The 15,954-nt window shown below is 43.5% G+C and overlaps 1 long non-coding RNA gene across 1 annotated transcript; it reads left to right on the top strand.

Annotated features, from left to right (window-relative positions):
• The first annotated feature begins 5,031 nt into the window (after positions 1-5,031).
• Positions 5,032-5,448, top strand: LOC139069918 (uncharacterized). Its single transcript, XR_011520589.1, has 2 exons — positions 5,032-5,295; positions 5,361-5,448. It is a non-coding gene; the product is annotated as an uncharacterized lncRNA (long non-coding RNA).
• Positions 5,449-15,954: the final 10,506 nt, after the last annotated feature.

Genomic DNA, 15,954 nt, shown 5'->3' with positions numbered 1-15,954 from the left:
GAAGGAAGGAAGGAAGGAAGGATGGATGGATGGAAGGAATTATAAACTGATGTATGGAAGGATGGATGGAAGGATGATGGATGGATGTTTGGAAGTATGGACAGATGAATGAAAGGATTCAAGGAAGGATGAACTGATGGATGGGTGGGTGGATGGGTGCATTGATAGATGTAATGGTGGATGAATGGATGGATGGATTAATGCATGGGAGGAAGGAAGGAAGGAAGGAAGGAAGGGAGGGAGGGAAGGAGGGAGGGAGGGAGGGAAGGAAGGAGGGAGGATGGATGGATGGATAGATGGATGGATTGATGGATTAATGGATGGATGGGTGGATGGATGGATGAATGAATGAATGGATGGGTGTAAGGATGGATGGATGGAAGGATGAATGGATGGCTGGTTTGATGCATTGAAGGAAGGATGCATGGATGGATGGTGGGAAGGATGATTGAATGGATGGATGGTTTGATGCATTGAAGGATGGATGAATGGATTGATGGTTTGATCCATTGAAGGAAGGATGAATTTATGGATGGATGGATGGATGGATGCATGGATGGATGGATGGATGGATGGATGGATGGATGGAAGGAAGGAAGGAAGGAAGGAAGGAAGGAAGGATGGATGGATGGATGAATGGGTGGATGGATGATTGATGCATTGAAGGAAGGATTATTGATGGATGGAAGGAAGTAAGGAAGGATAGATGGATGTATGTATGGATGAACTGATGCATGAAATTATGTATGGAAGAATGTTGGATGGATGGTTGGAAGTATGGATGGATGAATGTAAGGATGGAAGAAAGGATGATTGGATGGATGGAGGGGTGGATTGATGGATGGATGAATGGATGGATGGATACATGCATGCATGCATTGAAGGAAGAATGCATGGATGGATGAATTGATGGGCAAATGGATGGATGGTTTGATGCATTGAAGGAAGGATGAATGGATTGATGATTTGATGCATTGAAGGAAGGATGAATTGATGGATGGATGGATGGATGGATGGATGGATGGATGGATGGATGGATGGATGGATGCATTGAGCAAAGGAAGAATGGATGGATGGTTTGATGCATTGAAGGAAGGATGCATGGATGGATGGTGGGTTAGGGTTAGCGGAGATTATGTGCAGCTGTGAGTAATCCATGTTTGATAGATCACAAACCTATTTGGCACAAGTACATTTTGTTTGCTGAGCTTAAGTACGGTTCTAGTAAGGATTCTACGCAATGTTTGATGAATGAGACCCCAGATTGTAGAAGAAAGTGGTAGTGTGAAAAGTGGTCAGTGTGTCCTCCATCAGTCTAAGCCCATAGCAGCATAACTACAGAGATAACTCTGGATAACCAAGCCTTTTAGTTGGAGGCATGTTGGAGGCAGGGCAAGGGAGAGCCGTCTTTACCGACTGTACACTCCACCTCGCTCTACTCCCCCACTTGTCCAGATTTAGGCTAACATCAGATTTTAACCATAGGCCCTATCAAATAAAAATGTTTAAGCCTAGTCTTAAAAGTAGACAAGGTGTCTGCCTCACAGACTAAAGCTGGGAACTGGTTCCACAGGAGAGGAGCCTGATAACTAAAAGATCTGCATCCCATCCTATTTTAAGATAGTCTGGGAACCACCAGTAAACCTGCAGTCTGAGAGCAAAGTGCTCGGTTAGGAACGTATGGAACGATCAGGTCACTGATGTATGATGTAGCTTGATTACTGAGAGCTTTATATGTGAGAAGAAGGATCTTAAAATGTATTCTGAATTTAACAGGTAGCCAATGTAGGAAAGCCAAGACAGGAGATATATGATCTCTCTTTTTAATTCTCATCAAAACTCTAGCTGCAGCATTTTGGACAGGCTGAAGACTTTTAACTACATTCTGTGGACTTCCTGAGAGTAATCAAATCAATCAATCAAATCAAAGATACTTTATTAATGCCAGAGGGAAATTAGAGTTTCAGTACACACAATGCAGAGATCAGACATACATGGGCAAGACACATAACAAGAATTGGTGACTGTGGACATTCGCAACCCTGAGCCGCGCTACCTTAATAGAGATAAGAGGGGTTACATGAGGATTGTTTCAGGTGGAGGGAAAAAAGGCACTTCAGAGCTACCCGCCACCAGGAGGGCAGCTTTGCTCTGCAAAAAAACTCCTCAGACAGATATGCAACAGACTTCAGACATCACACAACATAAGTGTCCACTAGGTGGGGTGGTGGGTTGGGACTATCCCCACTTTAGTTCCTGCAGCCACGTTAAGCAGCACATGTCACCTCAGTGTGGATAGGGGCAGGAGCATTGAGGGTTGGAGGGTTGCAGTGACCCTGGAACATTTCAGCGGCCTTCCCGCAGGCTGGGAAAGGAGACAGAGTTGAGTTGCCATAGCGACGGCACATTCCACATATCTTCTGAGGGGGGAGTTTTTGTTGGAGCCTTGCAGGCTCAAGGACACCAGATTCCGATTAGAAATTGTTTTGGGGCCAGACAGAGATAATTTCCTCTCTGTCTTACAGTTTGTTGGTCCTCAACCTCTCAAAATCCCAATAATGGACATTAATCTGTCCCAATCCGCGCTGATTCGTCCACTCTCTTCTTGATGGCATCCATCTTTTGTGCCAGTGAATGAATCTCGGCCAAAGTCCCAAGCTGACGATTCATCTCGACAATTATGTGAGCCGGTGAATTCACAGTGTGGTGCAAACCATCTCTGAGCTTCAGGATTAGGCTAATATTCCTCGACAGCTCATTAATTTTCCGGTAAGCCAGGAAGCCTCCAAGGCCAATGAGCCGGAAACCTGTTGGATAAAAATCTGATTTTCACCTTCACTTTTTAATAGTATTGTTTTTTTCAAACAGAGTTCATTAGCCTTATTTTCATTTAACATGGTAAATACAGTAATGGATGCATGGAAGATGATTTTGTCTGGGAACCATCTGGTGTTATTAACCGGCCCCTGCCGCAAGGAAAGTCGACCTTGTAAGTCTGCAGTTCTGTTGTCACAACAAGCTCCCTATTGAAGTCCAGATGGAGTGTTTCTCTGAACCTGGGAAAGTTTGCTGTCTGTGAAGGAGTGGGTGTGGTCATCTTTTAATGTGTGTGTGCAATGTCATATGTCATCTGTGAATAAAACCTTTTGATGAGCCCCCGCTCGTCGAGAGACTAAACCGACCTCCCTCAACTGGTGTGTTTCTTTAATCTCTCCGGTTTTGCAAAATCTGATTATTGATTATTTGTGTTTATTGGTAAATGGTATTAATAACAATAATATCTCTGACCCCCCTTGTGTGTTGTGGACTTTCTTTGAGGTACGCCTGGATTAAATAAATAAAAATACCCAACACCACGAATATCCACATGTATTCAGAGTCCTCCATAGACAGCTGAGATAGACAAATCAAATTCCACTGTTTCCAGCAGTCCATGATGTGCCCAACTGGGTCTGTCCCGGCGGTGCATCTGGGAGCCCCTTCTCCCGTTCTCATCGTTGAAAAAATGTATCAATCGCGTTGAGAACCCAACTGACGAGATCCATTTTAGTGAATTTCAGCTTCCAGTTTCCAGAAAAAATGCAGAAGCAGCCGTGCACCCAGCACACAGAGACAGACAAAGGCCTTGAGGATAAGATATGGAGGAGAGGAGGAAAAAAAACGTCTGCACCCACCGAGAGTCGGAAGAAGCCAAATGAATTACAGTAATCCAGTCTTGATGTAATAAATGCATGAACTAGTTTTTCAGCATCACTCCTGGAAAGGATGCTTCTGATCTTAGCAATATTCCAAAGGTGGAAAAAGGAAATCCTACAAACCTGTTTAACTTGGGATTTGAAGGGCATGTCCTGGTCAAAGATAACACCAAGGTTCCTTACTTTGTTCTCGGAGATTAATGTAATGCCATTCAGGTCAGGTGATTGACTAAGCAATTTCCTTTTCTGGATTTCTGGTCCAAAGATGAGAACTTCCGTCTTGTCTTGATTTAAAAGCAAAAAGTTTTGAGTCGTCCAACTTTTTAAGTCTTCAAGACAAGCCTGTAACCTAACTAACTGATTAGGTTCATCCGGGTTAATGGATAAATATAGATAGAAAGATATTTTTATTCGGTCAACAACAACAATTTATCAATTTTACATAAAAGTAATCAAGCAACCGAAAAAAGGAATAGGTTGAAGCCTAGTGGCCTATAATTAGCCTATCCTTAACTCCCACAGAGATAATCAAATCCTTAGCCAAGAGAAAAAACAGTAGGGCTGATAGATAAGATGCAAAACATTTAAAGAAAAAACAATAATAAATCAAGAAATCAAATCAACACAAGGTTAGACATCAAACTAAGCTTCTATAACTTTGGAAGATGCAAATTTTTAAAATTTTCTTGAAAAATGACAAAGAATAACACATCTTCAGTTCAACATTAAGTCCATTCCATAACTTCACTCCCAAAACCAACACACATCTATACTTAGCATTAGTTCTCACTTTAGGTATTTCAAACATATAAGACCCCCTCAAATCATATTTTCCATCTCTTAATTTAAACATGCTTAAAATACAAATTGGAACATTCTTTTTCACCACTCTATACATCATTTCTAAAGTTTTAAGATATATAATGTCCTTAAATTTTAACATAGCTGATCCTACAAAAAATTGGTTTGTGGACTCCCTATATCCAGCTTTATTTATTATTCTAATAGCTCTTTTTTGCTATTTAAAAATTGAATCCAGATATGTTTGTGTGTTTTCCCCCAAATTTCCACACAATCACTCATATAAGGCAAGCAAATGTCATGAACCGGGGTGAGTACTCTGCCCATCATACACCATCTTTGAGTTTTGTCTGCAGGAGAGGGAGCGCAGCTGATCCTCATCAGCCTGATCAGTGGGGTGGCTTTATAAGGAGGATGGTTTTCCTGACTCGACGCCGGATGATTAACTACTGACTGGTAATCTCTAGCCCTTCGTAACTCTAGAACCTAATTTTTGACTTTGTGAAAATTTTGAACTTGTTTTAACCTTGAACTCGTTTTTGGATACTTACCCTCAGGCTTCCTTCACCTCTGGATCCTCTCCCTTCTTGGAAAGAAAGGATTATTCTCCGGTTCGCTGCCTAGATTCCTAACTCCGCTCAGCCATCCCGCTCTCCACCGTGATCATGCTCCCTCTCCGTTTCCACGTCATCATCATCATCTTCTTCCACTCCACTCACCCACTTGGATTGTTTACATTTCTCCTCTGGATATCACCCAGGCTCATTCCCCCTCCACATTCATCCTGAACATCCGCATTGTAAGTCCTGCCTACAAACATTTACTCTGGACTACAATTCCCAGTACTCAACTGTTTTCCTCTAGACACTGCTTCCTGTTTTCACCATCCGCTGGATTGCCAGTGCGCCCTTAGTTCTCCTCATCATAAATAAAGATTATTGTTTTACTTTTACCTCACCTCCTAATCTGATTCTCTATGTCTTGGGTTAGACACTTACCCCAAAACATGACAGCAAAGGGAAGTGCACAGTAAATAAAGGCAGCTCTTGTGCAATAAATCTCTTGTTTTATAAAGAATAGAACTAGACTTAGAAAATTTCTGTTTCACATGATCTATGTGAGACTTCCAACAAAGTTTATCATCAATTATTACTCCTTAAAATTTAGTCTCATATACTCTTTCAATTTCAACATTATTTAGATTCAATTTTACTTCAACATTACTCTTAATACCTCCAAACAACATATTTTTTTTACTTTCATTCAGTGATAATTTATTAAATACAAACCATCTATTAACTTCATCAGTTCTGTTTCCACTGTTTTCAGTAATTCCTTTATGTTATCTCCAGAACAAAATAAATTTGTATCATCAGCAAACATCACATATTTTGAAATACCACTAGCTGTACAAATAAAAGTACAAATAGCTTAGGTCCCAACACCGATCCTTGCGGAACTCCACAAGTTACTTTTCTAAGTTTAGATTTCATATTATTAATACTCACATATTGGAACCTTCTTTCCAAGTAACTATTTAACCAAAGTTGTACAACACCTCTTAAACCAAATCTTTCACATTTCTGTAACAGTAAAGAATGATCTATCGTATCGAAGGCTTTGCGTAAATCAATGAACACAACACTTCCTTTCCTGCCTCCCAGAGAACAGATGCTGATGTTCCAGGCAGGTCATTATGTTCTAAACATAAAGCCCACTCCTTTTTAAAAAATTCTATAAAACCTTCATCTTTAAGCAGTGATGTATTAAACCTCCAGTTTTTGCTTGGTGGGATTGTCTTCTTATTTACCAGAGTAAAAGAAACCGGAGCATGGTCGCTGACAACTATGGGGTGAATCTCAGTGTCTGAAATGTCAGCCAAAAATTAGCTGCTGACTAAAAAATAATCCAAAGGTGAATGAGAGTGATGGACGTGTGGAAAAAAAAAGTATACTCTCTATGGTTAGGATGAAGAGATCGCCATGCATCACAAAGCCCGTAATCACTCATGTAATGTTTAAATATATTAGTGGATTGCCAATTGCGCTGAGTCCCAGCTGTACAGAGCCTGTCTGTTAAAGAGTTCATCCAAAAATAAAAATCGCCTCCAAGTATAAGTGGACAGTCCAAGTGTTCGGAGAGTACAGAGAAAAAATTATGAAATAATGAAGGCAGTGATGAGAGGTAAAATAATCTCTTTCTCATCACATAAGAAAAAAACAGAAACCAAACGTATTCAGGAGTTAGAAGAAATCGTTAAGTGTTTTGAGAAATCCACAGAAGAGTTAATGAGCAAATTACGTAAAGCTAAATTAGAACTTCATGGAATTATTGACAAAAAGACACAATTTTTAGTACAAAGACTACGAATAGAAAACGTTTAACATAGTAATAAATCAGGTAAATTTTTAGCTAGCCAGTTAAAATTTTATAAAGAGAAAACTACCATATCTGCTGTTAAAGACTCAATCAGGAATATAGTTTATGACCCTGAAAGCATAAACAACACTTTCAGAGAATTGTACCAAACTTTGTACTCACCACAGATAAACCCATCAGATAACAAGCTCAATGAGTTCCTTGACAGGATAACACTTCCTAAATGATCAGACAGCCAAGTTACAGTCCTGGACTCGCCACTAACATCAGCGGAGCTCCAGGAAGCCCTTAAATCCATGACTAATAGGAAAGCTCGAGGTCCAGACGGGTCTCCAGCAGAGTTCTACAAAGAATTCTGGATCATTATGTATGGCGTCAGAATTCCGCCAAAACCCGTGCACGCGTATTGTCCACATCGAGCGTGCAAACGGGACTCGCGCGTGGAAGTTACAACTTCACAAGTGAAAATATACATGGCGAGGAGGTCATTTGTACACTGAGAGGGAGCAAACTGTGTCTGTGAGCGCACAAGGATGTGCACAAGTGACAAACCTGCGTGCGCGCATTGGCCAACGAGCACACGGCAGAGGAAAACATGCAAGCGTCAGCCTCACTGCACGTGTGGCAGCCTTTCTGCGCGCTCGGTGCGGCAGCCTCACTGCGTGTGTGGCAGCCTTTCTGCGCGCTCGGTTTCTGATTCTGCTCGCTCGGCTGTTGGGAGTTTTGGCACTCTGGAGGTGTGGAAGAATTAAAGTGCCAGAAATTGAGCACTTGAACTTTCAATTTGAGAGCAGAATTTCATATCAAGAGACCAACTTTTTAATTTCAGAATAAGATTTTATATTATTGCTCTCAAAACTTGTAATGCTTGCGCTCAAAATTTCTGCTCTCTTTCAAATTCACTGTTCTCCTTCAAATCTTTGTTTCTGCGCTCAGATTTAACCTTCTTACAGTGGTATTGTCTTCTCACGTGACAACTTTTTCTCTGCACGGATCAAAACTCCTCCCACAAGTCTGTCCCATGCTCTCACGGATTTCATCTGCTCTCGCTCAAAACTTGGAAGTAATATCTCCTAGCAACCGCTCAGCCAATAGACTGGAAAGGACTTGTGGGACTGGGCGGGAACAAACCTCTTTGGGGTGCGCTCGTGTAAAGAAATTTGGCTGGCTCAGCCATATTTGTAAAGAAAATATTGACTGGCTCAGTTATATTGTAAGGAGAAACTGTCTTTACTCAGTTATATTGTTAAGAAGACTCAAAGGTTGTTTTCATCGATAAACTGACGATAATATCTGTGTGTCTGTGTTTCAGTTCAATGAGGAAACCAGTTTGACAATTAAAAGTTTTAATTCTTCAAATTAAACTAATTTTGAAATTGACAAACAGGAAATAACAATCAACATTGGCACTTTGTGGGACAATCTTTAACAGTTGATATGATGTTCTTGCTCAAATAGACCTTCTGGTGAATTTATGAAGATTGAGAATGTCGTGACATGAATGCGTGTGTGAGTCTGATTTTGCTTCAGGAAGAAACAGGTGTCTGAGTGAAGTGATGGTTTGGATAAACTTAGGTCTTATCAGAGAACTGCATCAAACGCTAAAACCCGTGCTCTGTCTCACCGAACTCTTGTGGACCCTCTTTCGGATCCGGGCCGTGGAGGATGTTGTGGTTCATCCAGATGACACCGGCGGCTGACAGGAGACGTAGGTGTCGAACGGAACCGGTCCAGAGTTGCCCTCGGTACACGTGGATGGTAGAGCGTTTTGTCGATGCGCTTTCTTAAGTTAATTCACTCAGAAATCAAAAGACTCTGTAATGAGTCTGCGTTAGAAGTCGCGATTCAGCTATTCTGCCTGGCTTGGCAGAAACAGCGTGAGAGAGGGGGGGGGGGGATTGAGCCAATGGGCTCTGTGCCCCCGTTAGCGGTTGTTCACACGTCCTCTCTCTTTTGTTGTCAAGCACGAACTGAAAACATAAGACTGAAACTTACCAAAAACCTTTCTCCTCTCAAAGCAAACGTGTGCGTCGCAAATGTGTTTTGGAGTTTAACTGTGAGAATCTGTGTGTGTGCTTGAGTGTGTGTGAAGGTCAGCAACAAACACTCTCAACATTATCTAATTATGGATTCATTAAATCTCTTATAATTACCCAAAAGCATAATAGTCATTCATTTGATTAAAACACATTTATAATGAGCAAATTGATGATTAAACTTTTAACATTCAAAACAAGAAAAGGAAGTTTAAACTTTATGTTTTGACTTGTTATGACTACTTGTCCATGAGAACTCCTTCTTCTGGTACCGCAGGTGGCAGATGTTATGGTTTCCTCCCAGACTCGCTGGCGTTCAGGTCTTAATCTGTGGGTGAAAGTTCTCAGCGACCCAGCTTTGACACAGCTGAGTCCAACACCACCTTTGTGACAGAAAACCCATATTTCCTCACATTACAGACCCCCCCTTTTGTGACGACATGGTGGTCAAGCAGAGGCCACCTGACGTCTCTGTGGATTTTCCTGTGTGGCTGCCACATCTGCGCACTAACAGCCTGGCTAAAACCCGCCCTGATCCTGAGCGGGAGTTTCACCTGCACCAGCAAAATGGACCAGAACCAACAAGACGCTCAAGTAAGTTATTTTTCAAGGCTGCTAGCTCCATTTTATTCCATAAAATTGTTTTGTCATGCTACTTTTTACGACTGCCATATGCATCGCTAAGAAAACTATCCTCTTGAATTATAAAAATAGAGAAACTCTCTGCATTAACCTGTATAGAAATCTTTTGTTGGATCATATTACACTTGATTTAGCCTTTGCTTCTACTTCAAATCAGTCTCTCTGGGCTCCTTTGATCGGTTCCATCACATAGCGAGGATGGGGGACCGTTGATGTTGTCCTGCGGGATGATGGGGGGGGGGTCTGAGTTTGGAGTATCCGGATGTTCCCTGGAGGTGGGTTCACTGGGGGGTGTCTGGGACTGGGGGGCCGTTGCCCCCCTCTGGAGGTGCTTGGGTTGCCTCGGGGGGTGGACTATTGGCGGTTGTGAGTGGGGCCCCTTGGAGGTCTTGGCGGCGGCCATGGGTCACTGCCTAGGGATGGGTACCGAATTTGGTACTTTTGAAGGTACCGACCGAATTCCATAGTACCGACCGAGCACCAATTCACGTCATTTCAAACGGTGCCTCGTTTCGGTGCCCGTCCTTCATAACGAAAAATTGCCAGGACAGCTGCGCATGTGCAAGAGCGTTATGTCGTTGCTCGCTGCGAGCCAGTTGTAAACAGAGCAGCATGCAAAAAATGCACGCTAAAGCTTGGGTCCACTTCACTAAATGTGATGGTAACTGGGTGATGATGAAACCAGCGACAACGATCCAAGTGAGACATCCTCATCTTAATCTGCTCCGGTAGGTAAATAAAATGTTTAAGATAACGTTAGCTTGATTTGTTAGCTTCCGTTTCGCTAATGGTGTGTTCGCTTTCTCCTCGGAACTCCAAATTTCCGACTAGAAGAACATGAATGCGCTCTAAAGTTTGGCTTCACTTTACAATGATCTAAGTGTGAGGCATCATTGTTTTAATCTGCTCCAGTAGTTAAATAAACTGTTAAAGATAACGTTAGCTTGATATGTTCGCTTCCATTGCCACCGTTGTTATCAGCTAATGGTGCATTCACTTTCTCCTCGGAAATTCTAACTTGCCAGTAGGAAAAATCAAATAAAAAAAGACGGCAAAAAGAATGAAGATACACAGTAAATTTAGTTCATGGTAAAGATGTTTGCTTCAGTTTAATTATCAGCTTATAAAACTAAAAAGACGATGTTAAAATACAAACAGTTGAATGTTGTTTATCGTGATATTTATCAAATATTGTTATATATTGAGAAAAATATATATTTAATTATAAAAGAGAATTCAAATAATAAACACTCAAGTATCGAAAATTGGTACCGTTAAGTACCGGGATCGATTCCTAGGTACCGGGAATTAGTACCGAATCGATTGAAATGTCAAAGGTACCCATACCTATCACTGCCTGGCAGCTGCATTGCCCCTGAGCGGGACTGAGTGGGGGCCTTGGGGCTCGGGGTTTGGGGGTGACCGGCCCCGTGTGGGGATCTGGGCGGGGTCTTGGGGGTCGGGTCCTGACATGTATGCTGCCGGGAAGAAGGCAGGAACATGCAGCAGTGCCTGGCCCGGGTTTAGGGGCCTCAGGTAGACCTTGGCTCCTCTGCTGTCCCATCACAGGGGAGGGGGAGGTCCAGGAGGGGGAGGACCCAACCTTACCTGGATGTCCCATGTCTTATATATTCTGGAAAATTTGCAAATGCAGGGATGGGCATAGATATTCTGCTGGGGTGGGGCTGGGTTGGTGCCCTCGGACTCCGTGAGGCTCTGTAATGCTGCTGCTTTGGGCCCTGGCAGGATGGGCTGGGGTCTCCATGCCCTGGGTGGCAATTTGACAACAGAGGTGTCTATTGGGGCCAGTGGGGGAGCTGGCTCCCTGGAGGGCTAAGCCCAACCAGCCATTCCTCCCCATCCCCGCATATTTCTCTCCTCCTGCTCCCGAACAATATCATACAAACATACACATAGGACCTTGGGGGATGGACAAGACGGGGAGTGCGGGTATGGATGCGGGTATGGACCCCATTTCTGCATTCCTGTGGCAACCTAGACCCCCAATTTTATTTGCACCTTATACACTTCCACCGATGACATTCCACGCAAACATACACTTAGGGCCTTGGGAGTGAGCACATTCAATGACACTTGGCAGGGGGAATTCTCAGCCTCTTCCCGGGTGCCGGTGCCCACTTCAATTTTAAACTGCACTTAGACACCGAGGGCTGTGGGTGCAAGTGGGGTGGTGCGATGGCATCAGCTGGCATAGGCCAGAGAATGCCCGCACTGCCCGCTCACCACTAGGACAGAAGTTTCTATTCAAGCTAATATTTTAGCTTCATTCAACACTCAACAATCTCCTCATTAAACTAAAATGTCCCATCTTTGGTGTGTTCGTACTGTGTTTAGTTTCTAATTCCATTTTTGGTTCATTTTAAACTAGGGGTCTTAGCACACCTCTGTTGTTGCTAGGCTTCCTGGGGCTGGAGGCTAGGAGGGAAATCTGGCCGTCCGGTTGGGGTCTGGGGTGGTGGGTTGCTGTGCTCAGCGTTGGGTGGGGGAGCCTGCTCATCAGCACCCCAGCAGAAAGGGTCAAACTCTGGTAACCGGTGATGATTGTACCCCATGTGCAGCAGTACCGGGACCAGAGTGAATAGGGTGTGCATGGGGAGCATGAGTGGGTGTCCGGCGTGCATTTTTGAAAGTCTTGGGTTGTATGTGCATGTGTGAGCATGAGGGAGGGAGTGTGTGACTGTGTTTGTGTATGACTGTATATGTCAGGTGGGGCCTTTGACTCCTCCCCTCTCCTGGGACTTCTTTTGATTATATATTTATAGATCTTTGTCCCCCCTCCCCCTGCCACACCTGGTGTGGGGTGTGGTGCTTCGGTCTGCCTGAGTGTTTGTGGCTCCCGGGTCAGGGGGTTTAAGATTGTTGGCGTCTTCCTGATCAATCCCGGTGGCTGCCTGGTGGGGTCTGGGTCCCTGGGCTCTGCTGGGTCCCCGGCGGGGGTGGTTGCTGGGTCCTGGGCTCGGCCGGCTAGGGGGTGGGAGGCTGCGGGTGGGCCTGTGTGCGTGCTTTCTGGTAGCAGTCTCCTTGGGGTTCCTGTGTTCTGGGGCAGTGCCTGGATCTCTGGGACTTGGAGCTCCCCCCATCTCCTTTGCATCTTTGGGGGGCAGATCTGTGGTCCCTCACACTCTCTATTGGATGCTCCTATAGAGAAACCTTACAAAAACAAGCACGTGGTGTACACACACAGGTGCTCACATGGTGCTCTCATAAGTATGGACTTGGGCACGTTAAACACAGGTCTTAAGACTATGGTGGGCACTTAATGCACTGTGATTTGTTATCGTGTGATTGTTCAGTTAAACAATGTTGATTATATATTTCTTCATCAAGTGTATGCAGTGATAGCTTGATCTTGTTGTATTGTTGTTGTGTCCCTTTGTTTGTTTTTTTTTGTTTGTTTGTTTTTTTTGTTCTTTTGCATTTTTTCTTGTTTCTTTCTGCAGGTCTAGAAGCAGACTCTTGTTCATTATTGTTTATTTTTGTGGAACCCCCCACCCCCTTCCCCCCTCTCTTCCCACCTTTTGTCTTTTTCTTTCTCTTTCACCTCTGATTCCATGTCTGGTCGGCATTACAAAGCATTCAAAAACAATAACAAAGTTTTAAGTATCACGCGTGACATTAAAAGCAGACGCTTTGATGCTCCACCTGAGAGTAAATCTGTAAGGCTTGTTACCAGCATTCAGACATTAATTCTGTTTGCTTCACAGCCAGACAGGACACTGTAAAAAAAGTAAAAATAAAAAACTAAAAATCAATGAACACACCTATTCCAATCTGTTTTTTATCCACAATTGTTGCAATATTTTCAATAAGTTCCATCACTGCTAGAGATGTTGAGCGATTTCTTCTGAACCCATACTGATGGTCATTCAATGAATCATATTTTTCAAGAAAAGAATTTAGTCTGTTTTCAAACAGTTTTTCAAGAAGCTTTGAAAATGTAGGCAGCAAAGATACTGGTCTATAATTTGACATAACCTGTTTATCTCCATTTTTTATAATGGGATCACTTTGGCAATTTTAATTTTATCTGGAAAAATTCCAGTTTGAAATGATTTGTTACAAATATAAGTTAATGGTTGAAGGATACTATGAAGAACTGTCATGTTGGGAGGAGTGGAGATGGTAGTCCATGTGTGATGGAGAGTTCAGGAGGCAGGAGAGCAGGTACGGATGAAAAATAAAAATGGTTTTAATGGTGGAACGGGAGCGACAGGACAAAACAAGCACATGCACATATAATGATCCAACGAAGACTGGTACAAGACGGGAGGTATAAATACACAGGGAAAATTAGGATCACATGGGCAGGTTAACGAGGGGCTGGTGAGAACAATAAGGACTAATCAGGGCAGGAGAGAGACACAGTCAGGTAGGCAGGGGCGGATCGTGATGGTCGCCCCCCCCCCCCCCCCCCCGCCCCCCCCAAGGGGCGGATACCACACGCCCACAAGGCCACATAACACAGGAGAGCCGGGAACACTCGACTCGGGGACTTGGGAACACTTGACTTGGGGGCTCGGGAATACTTGACTCGGGGACTCAGGAACACTTGACTCGGTGACTCTGGAACACTTGACTTGGGGGCTCGGGAACACTTGACTCGGGGGCTCGGGAACACTTGACTCGGGGACTCGGGAACACTTGACTCGGGGACTCGGGAATACTTGACTCGGGGACTCAGGAACACTTGACTTGGGGACTCTGGAACACTTGGAACTTGGACACACTTGGAACTCGGACACGTAGACTCAGGAACTCGGACACTCGGACACTGGAAACTCGAACACTGGGTTGGCAGAGCAGGGGCCTCTGAAATAGGCGGCACAACTCTGGTTCTGGAGAGTTCCATGAGCTCTGGCTTGGGCTGCAGTAGCAGCACTCGGAAGAGGCTGCAGTATGAAGGACCTGCAGGCATAGGCCCCACAGGCATGGACCAGGAAGTGGATGAGACTGCAGAAGCAACGCGAGGAAACACAGCTCGGCGGCAGGTACTCGACAAACTGAGCAGGTGCACATCACGATCCAGCTGGTTCCATCGGCGGAGGCTCGGGTGAAGGGAAGCAGACATGGAGCAGGAAGACCAGCCCTACCACTCCGAAGAACGCTGGCGTGCGTAGGGGGTTTTACCTCCATCAAAAAGCTCCAGGAAACAGCAGCTTCCGTGAAAAACAGGACGGGGCAGAACAGCAGGAGAGGAGAATGACCCCGACCACTCCGAAAACAGATAGGATGCGCCAGGATCTCCCAGAGGGCTCGACCACCCCGAGAACAGGTAGGATGCGCCGAAAAACAAAACTCCAGGCCGGAATCTCCCACCGCTGAAATGGGAGAAAAAGAAAAAAAAATTATCCTCCAGAACCGAATGTAACGCTCACCACAGGTCCAGGTTGGTTGGATCATTCTGTCATGTTGGGAGGAGTGGAGATGGTAGACCATGTGTGGTGGAGAGTTCAGGAGGCAGGAGAGCAGGCATGGATGAAAAATAAAAACGGTTTTAATGGTGGAATGGGAGCGACAGGACAAAACAAGCACATGCACATACAATGATCCAACGAAGATTGGTACAAGACGGGAGGTATAAATACACAGGGAAAATTAGGAACACATGGGCAGGTTAACGAGGGGCAGGTGACAACAATAAGGACTAATCAGGGCAGGAGAGAGACAGTCAGGAAGGCAGGGGCGGATCGTGACAAGAACTTCTTTAACTAATGATATATCAATGCCGTCACAATCCATGGATTTTTTACTCTTAAATTTACTCACCACATCTATAATATCACTCTCACAGACTCCTCCAAGAAACATTGAGTTACATTTATAAGAAGTAAAATTAAAAAATGTTGTCATCATGTCTTCCTTGTACAGAAATCTCTTTTACCAAATTGGGACCTACATTAACAAAGTAATCATTACATTTGTTGACTATGCTCTCAGTATTCTTAATCACTACATTACCTTCTTTTACTATACATGTTGGAAAACGTATATTATTCTGATTTTTTATTATCTTATTAAGTACACTCCAGGTAGCCTTTATATTATTTTTAGATTTTTGAAGCAGCTTTTCATAATAACTTTTCTTTTCATATCGCAAAATAGTTGTTAATCTGTTTATAAATTTCTTATATTTGTCTTCATTTTCCTTAGTTCTATTTGTCAAAAAAATCTTATATAACTTATTTTTCCTTTTACAGGCTCTTTCCAGACCTTTTGTCAACCATGTTTTTTCTTTTTGAGATTTTCAGAGAACTTTTTAGTGGATAATGGATGTCATAGATTGACAAAAATATGTCTAGAAATGCATTATATGCATCATTAGTGTCTTCCACATAAACCTTTTTCCAGTCATAATTTTCTAATTCTCTTTTAAAAACAGC

Source organism: Nothobranchius furzeri, chromosome 5, assembly GCF_043380555.1.
Source record: "Nothobranchius furzeri strain GRZ-AD chromosome 5, NfurGRZ-RIMD1, whole genome shotgun sequence".
Lineage (NCBI taxonomy): Eukaryota > Metazoa > Chordata > Actinopteri > Cyprinodontiformes > Nothobranchiidae > Nothobranchius > Nothobranchius furzeri.
Note: the sequence above shows the minus strand (reverse complement) of the source record. Positions and strands in the feature narration are given on the sequence as shown.